Raw genomic sequence first — 15,161 nt, forward strand, 5'->3', positions numbered from 1 at the left:
GCATCATTAAAAGGAGTGTCTATGATGGCGGGAGGCAGTTCACATCTAAGCAACAGCTCTGGGAGGGTATTCTGTCCTCATGCAAAACAATTGAAGCAGAAACCATCCAAAACCTGACAAATTCAATGGACGAGAGAGTTCAGAAGCTCCTTTCGAACAAGGGGTCCTATGTGAAAATGTAACATCACCTAGAATAAAGTTTTGAGTTGAAAACTGTTTGATTTCAGTTTCTAACAACCTGCTAATGCTTATAATTTCAAAAATGACCATTTTTTTGGTCTTTATTAAAATGAAAAGGTTGATCGAAAAGTTTGGGGGATCTAAGAGTGTGGCAACCCAGTAGTCATGATTACTTCGAATTCTGACAATATGAGGGTCATGCTGCAGGTAGTGCAGCAAGAAGGCACTTATGTGTCTTGCGCATCTCGGAGCCCCAAAATTATTTTCCGGGCTAGATGCAGCTAAAAATTATTTTTAATTTTAAATCTGGTGAAGCTTATTATAGATGGCCTAATAGGATCAGTGCTGCACACTGCTACAAAGCCCAAATTATTTTCCAGTCAAGATACAGATAAACATGATTAGTAATTTGAAAGCTTAAAACGGTTGGTAGGGTGATTTTAACCAATCATCAAGCTTTTACTCTCCCCAGGATGACACAGGGGTAGAAAAGTCGTTTCGGATCCATGATTTGTTCATCTTTATGAACGTGAGTCTGTCTACATTATCAGTGGAGAGCCGCGTGCGCTTATCTGTCAGCACACCACCAGCAGCGCTGAACACACGTTCAGACAGAACGCTGGCTGCGGGGCATGACAAGATCTCCAAGGCGTAAGTGGCTAGCTCCGGCCATTTATCCAGATTGGAAGCCCAAAAAGAGCAAGGGTCCAGTGACACAGTCGTGGCTTCAATGTTTACTTGGAGATACTCCTGTACCATCGTCTCTAGGCGTTGACTATGTGTCAGACTTCTTGTCTCCTGTGGCCTTGCAAAGGATGGGCTAAAAAAGTGGTGAAATGATTCCGCAAAATTGATGTTACCAGCAGATACTGTGGTTCTGTTACGGTTTGAGTGCTGAACACTTGACGGTCCCACGGTTGGCAAGTTGGAACTGTGAGATTCACTACGTGCACCACTGGTATTTTGTGGAAAAGCACATGTAAGATTCTGCAACAGTCTCTGCTGATACTCCTGCATGCGTGCATCCCTTTCTATGGCAGGAATAATTTCTGCAAATTTACTTTTGTACCGGGGATCTAACAGTGTGGCAACCCAGTAGTCAGGATTATTTCTAATTCTCACAATTCGAGGGTCATGTTGCAGGTAGTGCAGCAAGAAGGCACTCATGTGTGTTGCGCATCCAGGAGCACCAAGTCCCTGTTGTGTTGGTGGCGAGGTAACAATCATGCTTCCTTCCTCTGTCCTCTCCCCCCAACCTCGCACAACAGAAATGTGATCAAGGTCTCCCTCATCTGATGAGTCTTCCATCAGTTCGTCCTCCACTTCTTCCTGGGCTCCTGCACCTTCCTCACTAGTTTGGCTGCTACCATGCGCCCTGGTAAAACCATCTCCCCCACCCTCACATGCCTGCCGCCTTGGTGCTGCCGACCGTCTGGACCTTGCAGATGTTAGCCCTTCCGCATACAACTCCTCCTCATCTACTTCCTCCACCTCCTCTTGTGCCACCACCTGACTCCGAATTCTGTTTAACATGTGCTCCAGCATGTAGATCACTGGAATAGTCATGCTGATAATGGCATCGTCAGCACTAAACATCTTCGTCGCCATTTCAAAACTGTGCAGAAGGGTGCATAGGTTCCTGATCTGAGACCACTCCTCCAGCGTGATTTGCCCCACCTCTGAATCTCGTTGGCCCAGGCTATACGTTAGAACGTATTGCACCAGGGCTTGTCGGTGCTGCCACAGTCGCTGCAACATGTGCAGAGTTGAATTCCACCGGGTAGGCACATCGCATTTTAGCCGGTGAAGTGGCAGGCCCAACGACTTCTGTAGAGATGTAAGTCGCTGAGCTGCGGGATGCGAACGGCGGAAGTGAGCACACAGCGACCGTGCCCTCTGCAGAAGGCCATCTAGTCTGGGATAGTGGGCTAAAAATTGCTGGACAACCAGGTTCAACACGTGAGCCATACAAGGCACGTGTGTGACATTGCCCCGGCGAAGGGCCGCACCCAGGTTTGCAGCATTGTCGCACACGGCCTTCCCTGGTTTCAGGTCCAGTGGAGAAAACCATTCATGAAATTGGTTCTCCAGAGCTGACCACAACTCCTCAGCTGTGTGACTCACATTTCCCAGACATTTCAATGTAAAAACCGCCTGATGACGTTGAGCCCTACTGCCAGCATAGTAAGGAGGTGTGCAGGATCCCTTCTGCGCAGTTAGAAAGCTTGTGGCAAGACCAGACAGGCTTTGGGTGCAGGTGGAAGACCGAGAGGAGGTTGAGGAGGCAGAAGCAGTGGAGGAACTTTGACATAAAGAGGATTGACGCACAACTCGTGGGGACGGCAAGACTTGGACAGCAGCCCCTTGTCCTGCTGTCACCATAGTTACCCAGTGCCCAGTCAGCGACATGTAACGCCCCTGTCCATGCCTACTCGTCCAAGTGTCTGTGGTGAAATGCACCCTGTCACACACAGAGTTTCTCAAAGAAGCGGTGATGTTGTGTGCGACATGCTGGTGGAGCGCAGGCACACCTTTCTTTGAGAAGTAGTGCCGACTGGGCATCTGGTACTGGGGCACTGCGACGGACATAAGGTCTCGAAAATCCTCTGTGTCCACCAGGCGGAAAGGCAGCATTTCTGTAGCCAAGAGCTTGCAGATGGTGAAATTCAACCTCTTAGCTTTCTCATGGCTAGGAGGAAATGGTCTTTTACTTGTCCACATCTGAGGGACCAAGGGCTGGCTATTGTGCTTGGACGGGGTTGATAAGGGTGTCCCCGGCAAACTGCCGGTGTGTGAGGAAGATGCAGGCGGACATGTTAGGTTGCCTTGATCCAAAGGTGGTGCTATCGATGTCGGACAGCGCTCAACACCAGCTGGTGTTACCACCTCCAAAGAAAATGATGACCTGCCAATCACGCTGGCTGTTGCGGGTAAAGAGGTGGCAGGTCTGCGCCCCAAAACAGGTGTGACTGCTGTCCCCCCAGTCACAGAGGATGAAGAGGCCGCGGATGCACAAGATTTGGCAGACGGTGATTGGCCCGGCCGGCTAGGCCGCATTGTAGCACACTGAGCTTCCCACTGCAACTTATGCTTCATGTCCATGTGCCGGTTCATGCATGAAGTACTCAAACTATGTATTTTTTGGCCTCTACTTAGCTTTTGCTGACAAATGTTACAGAAAACACGAGTTGGGTCATCTTTATCGATCTGAAAAAATGCCCAGGCTATGCAAGGCTTAGCACCCATGCGACCTGAAGAGCCACCACGACTTGTGGTGAGAGGCAGAGTTGTGTTTGAGGATGCAGTTGTTGACGTGCTTCCAGTACTACGTCTCTGTCCAGGAAGGCGCAACCTGACCTCGTCGTCACTAGCATCTTCCTCCACCTCCTCTGCTGACCTCATCTCTTGGCTGACTGTGGGTTGACAGTAAGTGGGATCTCCGACCTCATCATCATCACCCTGTGCGTTATCACACCCGTCGTCCTCAGAGCCAACCTGTTCCTGCCCTGACAAAAAACTAAAGTTGTCGCTCCAATCAGGTATTTGAGTCTTATCATCGTCTTCCTCATTGTCTCCACCAACAGGAGTTACAGTTTGGGAATGAGGGTCTACATTATGGTCAGAACCTTCTGCGTCTGGTCCTGGATCCGACTCATAAAGATTCTGGGCATCAGTGCAGATCATTTCCTCGTCTGGATTCACAGAAGCGCTGGAGTCGACCTCTGATTCCCAGGCTATAGTATGAGTAAACAGCTCTGCAGACTCAACCATCTGTTCTACCTCATACTCAGACGGGCAGCTGGAGATTTGGGAGCTGTGAGGAAGCAAGTGCGATTTGGGTGACACCTTTGAGGACTGGAGTATTTGTGATGTTGAAGTTGATGTGGAGGAGAGCCCACTTAAAGGAGCACTTGATATCCGTTGAAGCACCTGCTGTTTTTGTGCCTCATCTGGAATTTGTAGCGATTGGCGTGGCCGTAAGAAAGGGATCTTATCACATTGTCCGCTAAAAGAAGTAGACATTTTAGTTTGGCTGGAAGATGGTCTTTCTTCTGCACCTACCCCACGGACACAACCTTTTTTCCCCTTCCCAACACGCCTATTCCCCTTTCCACCAGCAGCAGGCCTTTTTCCACTCATTTTGGTGGTTAACTAATTCACAACTCTGGAGTTGTTTGCACAAAAAAACAATGGATGGTAACCGAGCAGAGCTGAGTGGCCAAACTGTGGTATTAGGCCAAAACTATTGGCTGGGCTAGATGCAGAAAAAAATTATTTTTAATTTGCAACCTGATGGAGGTCAGTATAGATGGACTAATAGAACAAGTCCCACACGCTGCTAGAAGCCCAAATATTTTTTCAGAGCTAGATGCAGAAAAAAATTATTTTTAATTTGCAACCTGATGGAGGTCAGTATAGATGTACTAATAGACCAAGTCCCACACACTGCTAGAAGGCCAAATATTTTTTAAGAGCTAGATGCAGAAAAAAATTATTTTTAATTTGCAACCTGATGGAGGTCAGTATAGATGGACTAATAGACCAAGTCCCACACACCGCTAGAAGCCCAAATATTTTTTCAGAGCTAGATGCAGAAAAAAATTATTTTTAATTTGCAACCTGATGGAGGTCAGTATAGATGGACTAATAGACCAAGTCCCACACACTGCTAGAAGCCCAAATATTTTTTCAGAGCTAGATGCAGAAAAAAATTATTTTTAATTTGCAACCTGATGGAGGTCAGTATAGATGGACTAATAGAACAAGTCCCACACGCTGCTAGAAGCCCAAATATTTTTTCAGAGATAAATGAAGAAAAAAATTATTTTTAATTTGCAACCTGATGGAGGTCAGTATAGATGGACTAATAGACCAAGTCCCACACACTGCTAGAAGCCCAAATATTTTTTCAGAGCTAGATGCAGAAAAAAATTATTTTTAATTTGCAACCTGATGGAGGTCAGTATAGATGGACTAATAGACCAAGTCCCACACACTGCTAAAAGCCCAAATATTTTTTCAGAGCTAGATGCAGAAAAAAAATATTTTTAATTTGCAACCTGATGGAGGTCAGTATAGATGGACTAATAGACCAAGTCCCACACACCGCTAGAAGCCCAAATATTTTTTCAGAGCTAGATGCAGAAAATTTTTTTATTCAATTTGCAACCTGATGGAGGTCAGTATAGATGGACTAATAGACCAAGTCCCACACACTGCTAGAAGCCCAAATATTTTTTCAGAGCTAGATGCAGAAATTTTTTTTATTCAATTTGCAACCTGATGGAGGTCAGTATAGATGGACTAATAGACCAAGTCCCACACACTGCTAGAAGCCCAAATATTTTTTCAGAGCTAGATGCAGAAAAAAATTATTTTTAATTTGCAACCTGATGGAGGTCAGTATAGATGGACTAATAGACCAAGTCCCACACACTGCTAGAAGCCCAAATATTTTTTCAGAGCTAGATGCAGAAAAAAATTATTTTTAATTTGCAACCTGATGGAGGTCAGTATAGATGGACTAATAGAACAAGTCCCACACGCTGCTAGAAGCCCAAATATTTTTTCAGAGATAAATGAAGAAAAAAATTATTTTTAATTTGCAACCTGATGGAGGTCAGTATAGATGGACTAATAGACCAAGTCCCACACACTGCTAGAAGCCATAATATTTTTTCAGAGCTAGATGCAGAAAAAAATTATTTTTAATTTGCAACCTGATGGAGGTCAGTATAGATGGACTAATAGACCAAGTCCCACACACTGCTAGAAGCCCAAATATTTTTTCAGAGCTAGATGCAGAAAAAAATTATTTTTAATTTGCAACCTGATGGAGGTCAGTATAGATGGACTAATAGACCAAGTCCCACACACCGCTAGAAGCCCAAATATTTTTTCAGAGCTAGATGCAGAAAAAAATTATGTTCAGTTTGCAACCTGATGGAGGTCAGTATAGATGGACTAATAGAATGATGCTATGCCCAAAAGATTTTACTTCACTAGGTGCAGTAAAAAAATTGGTATTCTATACACAGGTGGTATATCTTGCAACACAGATAGGCTACTCCACTGACTAACACACTCTGCAATAGGCCAAAAAGGATTAGCTTTGCTAGATTCAGCCAAATGCTGTGAAAAAAACTTGCACAGCACTGGCACAGACCTGCCTGGCAAAAACTGATAGGAACTGATGTAACCTAGTCCTGAAAAGGACTCCAATTACAATTAGTCTTTACTCCCACAATCTATCTATTTAAGAGCACAGACCTGCCTGATAAAAGTCGTAGGAAATGCTGTAACCTAGTCCTTAAAAGGACTGCAATCACAACTATTCCCTACTCCCAAGCTATCTGTATATTTGTGCGAAAATTGGCTTGAAATTAACAAGGTATAGCGCACACAGCAACAGCGGTGCCGTCTAACACGCAGCTGCAGCAGTGAGAAAATGGTGGCGACGGGGAAAATGGCTTGGTCTTATAGGGCAAGGACATGTGACATACACTGCCAATCACACATGCCCTTGCTTGTGTGAAAAAAAGCACTTCGCTCCGTGTGTGCGCTGCTGATAGGCTGACAGATTGCACCTCCCCACTGCAAATGCGGGAAAGAGAAAAAAAAATGGAGATCTTCATTGTTCCTGCAGAGATCCATCCCCTGCCCCTCCCCCCGCCCCGCTGTACACTCAAACTGCGTATTAACATTAATTTTCATCATTACTGAGAAAAAAATCCAGTTATGATTTTGGTGCACGAACAGTTATCGAACATAACCTCGAACAGCCGAATTTTTCTCAAATTGTTCGTGTTCGCCGACCGGCTCGAACACCGCCCAAAACAGCTCGAATTTGAGATTGGCGAATAGTTCGAGTAGAACAACGCTCATCTCTAATCTTTACCAACTGTTCTAAAGACACCTTCAGTAGGAGTGGGACGTCCCACAGTGGTGGCTGTAGACCCCTTCCGTGGTGAAACCGCCCCCTTTTGGGTATCCCAGTAGGGAGAAGTTACTGCATCCGGTTTCCCAAGAGATCTCTCGACTACCTGGTACCTCTCTACCAGGCCGATGAAGTCATCTGCGTTCTGGGGATCACCCTGGGCAACCCAGGTCTGTACTGGCTTGGGAAGGGAATGCATGAACCTGTCAATCACCACCCGCTCAACCATCTGGGCCGGAGTGGAGGACTCCGGTTGTAGCCACTTCTGAACAAGATTCAGGAGGTCAAACATCTGCGAACGAGTGGGTTTGTTGCTAGCATACGCCCAGTGATGAACTCGCTGGGCTCTCACAGCCATATTTACTCCCAGACGTGCTAAGATCTCTGTCTTTAGTTTGGGATACTCCTTAGCATCTTGCAGCGCCAAGTTAAAATACGCCTTCTGGGGTTCACCCGATAAATATGGCGCCAGAACCTCTGCCCACTGTGCTGGTGGAAGTCTCTCCCGATCAGCCACCCTCTCAAAAACAGTCAGAAATGCTTCTACATCATCCCCATCTGTTGCATGGCCCGCCTTACCTCCTTCCTGACATGAGAATCATCAGTCGTCCCTGAGGGTGGGGCGGCCGCCCTGCTCTGGATGGCGTCCGCCAAAAGCTGTATCTGCTGTTGCGCCTCCTGCTGGTGCTGCTGTTGCGACTTTTGCTGCAACTGGATCTGCTGAAGCAGCAGTTTGGTCGTCTCCTGGTGCTGCTGCTGCATGCTCTGCTGGGCCTGCTGCATACTCTGCTGGGCCTGTAGGTGTTGCTGCTGCATGCTCTGCTGGGCCTGGACCAGGTGCTTAACGAGCTCCTCCATGCTGCTGGACTTCTCTGGCTGGCTGGCAGCCTTCACCCAGGACATCCACCGGTCTTTGTGGCAGGTACACGTGTTCCTGGAATCCTGCACTCACGCTCACACCACCTGTGGCAAGACGACTCGCTCGGCTCTCCTGGAGGCAGACTCAGGACACACGTTCCCAGGTTTCCTTTCTGCTGGTTTATTATCAGCCATAAACTCATGCAGGTTTCGCAGGAAAAACAAACATGACCCCTCTGGGTTAAACGGAAAAAAAACAAAACAAAGTATAACTCAGTCCATAGATGAGCGGGTTCCGCCCGCTCTCGGTAGCATAAACTGCACTGCTAAAGTCCTTGTGAAAAGCTCTGCAGCTTCCACAATACTGTCTGGAGACTTCCCTCTCCAGACCACACTCCACAGGAAAAAAACAGGACTGAGCTTTTACACATTGCTCAGCCACACCCTGAGGGGGGGTAGGGGGAATGGCGTCCCGCCCTCTTTGCCATTCCCATAAAACCGCACACCCTTTAACAGAGTAAACCTACCAGCATGTAACATGCTGGCAGAAAAATAAGGTAGGTCTTAGTTCACACAGGAGAGCATCCTGAGTGACACATACCCCCCCTCACATATAAAACCAGTGACACTGTCACAATATATATATATCTATATATATATAATCGACTTATCCCGTCTGTCTGTCTGTCTTTCTGTCTGTCCAGGAAATCCCGCGTCGCTGATTGGTCAGGCCGCGGCCAATCAGCGACGCGGGATTTCAGAAAAAGATGGCGGCCGTTAGCGGCTCATCTGCCGGATGGAGGTCAGCGGCGATGCAGCAGGGAGATGACCGGCGCTAGCCACTCATCTCCCCAGTGCTGGCAGCACAAGTACCCTGACAGGCGGCGCCGCTCACCTCCATGCGGCTAACGTCGGGAGATCAGCGGCTTGGCCCGCTGATCTCCGGACGGCAAATGTGAACGGAGGACCGGGGAGCGTCGCCGCCGGTCGGGATGCTTCTGCTGCGAGCAGTCGCTCATCTCCCGGCTTCTCGCAGCAGATGTAGCCGCACAGGCAGCGCCGCTCCCCAGTCCTCACTAATACGACGCTGATTGGTCGCGGTCGACGCCCGCAACCAATCAGCGATATGGGCGGAAAATTTAAACGCCGCTCTGCTGATTGGTCGCGGTTGCCAGCTGCAACCAATCAGCGATTTTGGCGCCAAATTTAAACACTGCTCTGCTGATTGGTCGTGGCCGGCGGTCGCGACCAATCAGCGAGATTGGCACCAAATTTAAACAACGCTCGGCTGATTGGTCGCAGCCTGAAAACGCGACCAATCAGCATTATTGCCGCCAAATTTAAACACCGCTTTGCTGATTGGTCACGGTCGCGACTAATCAGCGATTTTGGCGCCAAATTTAAACACGCTCTCCAGTCCTTACTAACACGGTTCGCTGATTGGTCGCTGCCTCCACCCGCGACCGATCACCGATATTGCCGCCAAATTTAAACACCGCTTTGCTGATTGGTTGCGGCCAGCAACCGCGACCAATCAGCGATATTGGTGCCAAATTTAAACACCGCTCTGCTAATTGCACCCGGTCGGCCGTATACATATTCTAGAATACCCGATGCATTAGAATCGGGCCACCATCTAGTGTGTGTGTGTGTATATATATATATATATATATATATATATATATATATATATATATATATATATATATATATATATATATATCCATGAAAACTCATACTTTTATTTATCAAATGAGTTGCAAAATGAATAGAAAATATAGTCCAGACATTGACAAGGTTAGAAATAATGATTTTTATTTGAAAGAATAATTTTCTCCTTCAGACTTTGCTTTCGTCACAGAATGCTCCCTTTGCAGCAATTCCAGCATTGCAGACCTTTGGCATTCTAGCTGTTAATTTGCTGAGGTAATCTTGAGAAATTTCACCCCATGCTTCCTGAAGCCCCTCCCACAAGTTGGATTGGCTTGATGGGCACTTTTTGCGTACCATACGGTCAAGCTGCTCCCACAAGAGCTGAATGGGGTTGAGATCTGGTGACTGCACTGGCCACTCCATTTCCGATAGAATACCAGCTGCCTACTTCTTCCCTAAATAGTTCATGCATAATTTGGAGGTGTGCTTTGGGTCATTGTCCTGTTGTAGGATGAAATTGGCTCCAATCAAGCGCTGTCCACAGGGTATAGCATGGCGTTGAAAAATGGAGTGATAGCCTTCCTTATTCAAAATTCCATTTACCTTGTACAAATCTCCCACTTTACCAGCACCAAAGCAACCCCAGACCATCACATTACCTCCACCATGCTTGACAGATGGCGTTAGGCATTCTTCCAGCATCTTTTCTGTAGTTCTGTGTCTCACAAATGTTCTTCTGTGTGATCCAAACACCTCAAACTTTGATTTGTTTGGCCATAAAACTTTTTTCCAATCTTCCTCTGTCCAATGTCCGTGTTCTTTTGACCATATTAATCTTTTCCTTTTATTAGCAAGTCTCAGATATTGCTTTTTCTTTGCCCCGAAGGCCAGCATCCCTGAGTCGCCTCTTCACTGTAGACATTGACACTGGCGTTTTGCGTGTACTATTTAATGAAGTAGCCAGTTGAGGAGCTGTGAGGCGTCGTTTTCTCAAACTAGAGACTCTAATGTATTTGTCTTGTTGCTCAGTTGTGCAGCGGGGCCTCCCACTTCTCTTTCTACTCTGGTTAGAGCCTCCTCTGAAGTGACCAGTACACACCGTTGTAGGAAATCTTCAGTTTCTTGGCAATTACTCGCATGGAATAGCCTTCATTTCTAAGAACAAGAATAGACAGTCGAGTTTCACATGAAAGTTCTCTTTTTCTGGCCATTTTGAGAGTTTCATAGAACAAACAAATGTAATGCTCCAGATTCTCAACTAGCTCAAAGGAAGGTCAATTTTATACCTTCTCAAATCAGCCAAACTGTTTTCAGCTGGGCTAACATACTTGTGCAAGGGTTTTCTAGGGTTTCCTAAACATCCATTAGCCTTCTTACACAGTTAGCAAACACAATGTACCATTAAAACACTGGAGTGGTGGTTATTGGAAATGGGCCTCTATACATCTATGTAGATGTTGCAATAAAAACAAGACGTTTGCAGCTAGAATAGTCAGTTACCACATTAACAATGTATAGAGTGTATTTCTGATTCATTTAATGTTAGCTTCAGTGAAAAGAAGTGCTTATCTTTCAAAAATAATGAAATTTCTAAATGACCCCAAACTTTTGAACGGTAGTGTATAATGCAAAATGTTCACTTTCTCAGATTTTTCTCTTTATAAGTATTTTTTTGAGTAAAATGTACATTGATGTTTTATTCTATAAACTACTGACAACATGTCTCCAAAATTCAAAGCTAAAAAATTGGTATTTATTAGCAGCAAATGATAAAGCATCAAAATACTAAAAAAGAAACAGTGCTTTCAGACCTCAAATTACTCATGTTTTAACTCAGGAAGAGTTCAGAAATCAATATTTGGTGGAATAACCATGATTTTTAATCACAGCTTTCATGCTTCTTGGCATGCTTTTCACCATTCTTTCCATGCTTTCCAATAGAAAACTGTTCAGTCGTCTCTTAATTTTTGCCAGAACTGTGTATATGTGTGTATATGTGTGTGTGTATATATATATATATATATATATAACTCACAAGCCTTCTGATATGAGCATTATTTCTTCCCTGCTAAATTTTCCTAAATAGTGGTATTATTGAAAAATGGAAGCATTTAGGAACCAGAGCCGCTCAGTTATGAACTGGAGACCATGTAATGTTACAGTGGCACCAGTAGCCCAAAATGAATAAGAGTATAAAGCAGCTTGCATGCAAAAATAGAAGATAGTTAAATAATTATTGTGATCAAGATAATATTATAAGCATTTAAAAGCAAACAAAGGGGGGGGGGGGGGGCTTTATTTTGATGAAAACCAAATCCCCATGGAGAAAGTTGTATGGAGATATATAAAAACTTCCTGTCAGCCAAGAATAAGGCTGAACACATTAATACATATAACTAGGGTTACTACTTAGCCAAACACAACAAGGACATAAATCAGAGCATGCAGTATATGCAAAAGGTAATAAACATTGGCTATACTTTGCCTGTATATCATAAAGATAATAATACTGGAAGAATAAACATATATATGCATAAATACCAAATCAAGGAATCAAATCAGACATGGATATGTGACCTATAAGATATGAACCCTGAAGTAAAGATATATGGGAGAGAATGAGAGCCCCACGTGTTACGCCACCAGATATGGCTTCTTTAGGGGTATCGCTACTGGTGCCATTTATACACCATCCTTCCCCCCCCTAATTACTTATCGTTTTTTGGGGGTATTGCACAGAGCTCATTTATATTGGCTGTGGCATGTCCTCCTATACTTTTTTGATCATGTAAAGTTACAGAGCGGGATCCCCAAGTGCGGAGGCACATAGTGTATAAAAGTCACTGACACTCTGCTGACTTCATAACTGCAGAGTCCAAGCCTCCTCTGACATTAGCATCAGCACAAGCATCGGATCCACGACGCCATGATATCGCTTGAGTCTTGTCACTGGCATTTGCTCACAGGCAGGTAACTCTCCCAGATGTTTGTGGCACCCTGCTACACACAGGTACCACAGGACCCAAAGGGTGCATGGATGGACTTCTCCACAAGAGGCCCTTAGTACACACAGACACCTCCACCCTTCCACCTCATACCACCAGAGGGAGCCCTGTTAGCGATATATATACTGGAGGGTGGAGTTAGGTAGGGAGAATGTGCTGGCACTTGAGATCAGTGAAGAGGCAGCACCTGTTGAGCTGCTGTGCTGAGGGCAAACCAAGGCCTAAAGCACGTGCTGAAGCCTGAGGGCCTAGAGCGTGGCCTGAGGCAAGGAGAGGAGAGAGGAGTTAAGGGGGCAGAGGAGCATCTTAAGCTCACCCCAGAACACAAGCCGGACACTGGGTCCTCGCCTACAGGGTCCTCTTCGCCCAGGAGGAATAACCGGTATACCAGGAGGATTATAGACCCCTGGTCAACCTGAAGCTACAATCATCTACAGAACTAGGAACCACGAAGGCCCCAGCGTCCAGGGATAGTGGTAGCCAGAGAAAAGTTCTTACTACCAAGCAGACAGGTGAGAGAGTGAAACAGTACAGAAGCTAGGCCTAGTTCCAGGCTGGTCAGGAGCTTCAGAGAGAGAGAGGAAGAAATGGATCAGGAGGCCTACTACCCGCTCTCTGTGGAGAGTCCAGAAGAGCACCCTTCCTACAAAGTACCCTGGACCATACCTGGCGCTTACACCAGTAAAGGTACTGAAGCGAATCCGCTGTGTGCATGCCTGTTATTCTCCCCTGACCCGGCTGGGCCACCTCCCACCTGCATCCCTTCCATCAACCATGCCCCGGGGGCCAGCGCCACCTGTGGGGAGCAGAGACATCTCAGCTGCCATCCCATCACACCCGGAGGTCTGCAGCAGCGCTGGTACCCATTACCAGGAATCACAGGTGGCGTCAGAAGATAAAACCGTTTATCATCCCTTCAAGCAACAATCCCTTTTAAGAATGGCCCCATGGTACGGGCCCGGGAGCCGACCGCCGTGACATCCCAAGAAGGTAAAGGCCTGGGTGCCGAGTGCCCCATATTCCCCTGGGTGAGTCATCTCTTCCTGGCGTCACGAACAGGATTTCGTTGCCCGTTGCCACCGGGTACTGTGTGCCGTATTTGAACTGTGCTTGAACTGTGGTGAACATCGCCGCCATTACCGCATCACCGCGTGGGAAGAAGAGGGGCGTAGCCACGGGAACCAGAGAGGCGTGACTGTTGGTAGCGCGCAACGCCCAAGCCCCGCCTCGTGCTCTGACGCCGCACTAGGAAGCGTCAGGTCCTGGAAGGAGACCGTGATCTGCGGAGCTGCGGCCTACCCGATAAAAGCATAGAAGGTAGGCTACGGTTTACTGTGGGGGCACAACCATGGCTGACGACCAGCAAAACGCCGGAGCACCGGTTAACGCTCCCGATGCTCAACTCGCGCCCGGCGCTGCTCAGATCAGAGCGGCCGCCCCACCAGCAGGGGTCTTGACCCCAGTGATACTCATGGCCCTGCCGTACGTCCCTGGAGCGAAATGGCTTCCCCAGTATGACCGCAAACCAGACACCCTGTCTGGGTTCAAAAGAAAAATATGCGGTGTATTGGACATGTACTCAATGACTGGTAAACAGAGAGCTGCTGTTGTGTTGGGGCAATTGGCTGGTGCCGCAGAGCGGGAAGTTGAAGCCTTGCCAGCCGCAGACCAGGAATCGGTGTCTATTATATTTAAGAGACTGCAAACTGTCTTTGAAAACCGCACTGAGACAGATCTTCAGATGAGGTTCTACCACTGTACCCAGAAACCTTAGGACAGTATCCAGGACTATGCCTGGCGTTTACAAGAGGTCCTGCAGGCCCTGAAACAGGTTTGTCCAGCCAGCATACATGATGAGGACAAAATGCTGATAGAACAATTCATCCGGGGGTTTAGGTCCCAGGAGGAGAGCAGAACTGTACGGTGGTGGGCCTTAGATTATCCAAATGCCACCTTTGACGCCCTGAAGGACATAGCTATTAAGGGCCTTCAGCCCCAGGACACATCAGATACTGCTATCCAGCGTTACCAGGGTGGGGCCACCCCAATGCCCACAGCACTCACTGCATCTTCATTAGCGACTGAGGCAAAAGTGCAAACAGCGTCCCCTAGTGAGCTGGACAGCCTGCGCTCTGAAGTGCGTCAGCTAAATAAAACCCTGACCACTGTCCTGAGTGCCCTGCAGCTACAGACGGAGCCCGAGACAGATGGAAGGATCCTACTCGCTGACAGTCCTGAGGAGGTCCCCTGGATCAGGAGAAGGAGGACAATGCCACCCCGTGGGAGGACCAACGACCGACCTCGCCCTCCAGGTGAACTCATTTGCTACCGTTGCCACAAGGCAGGCCACACCACACGAACCTGTCCTTTAAACGGGCAAACCCTGGGCCCAGGGCCGACACCCAGGAGTAGATCAACCAGGCCCATCGAGCTGGTACGACCGGTTTGTAGGAGGAAGGCCTTTCCTGTCTATCGTGCTGGACGGCATAGCAACCCCTGCACTACTGGACACCGGATCACAGGTAACC

The sequence above is a fragment of the Phyllobates terribilis genome, unplaced genomic scaffold (genome assembly GCF_046119375.1).
Source record: "Phyllobates terribilis strain yellow unplaced genomic scaffold, ASM4611937v1 Scaffold_1__5_contigs__length_1240528914, whole genome shotgun sequence".
Taxonomy (NCBI): Eukaryota; Metazoa; Chordata; class Amphibia; order Anura; family Dendrobatidae; genus Phyllobates; species Phyllobates terribilis.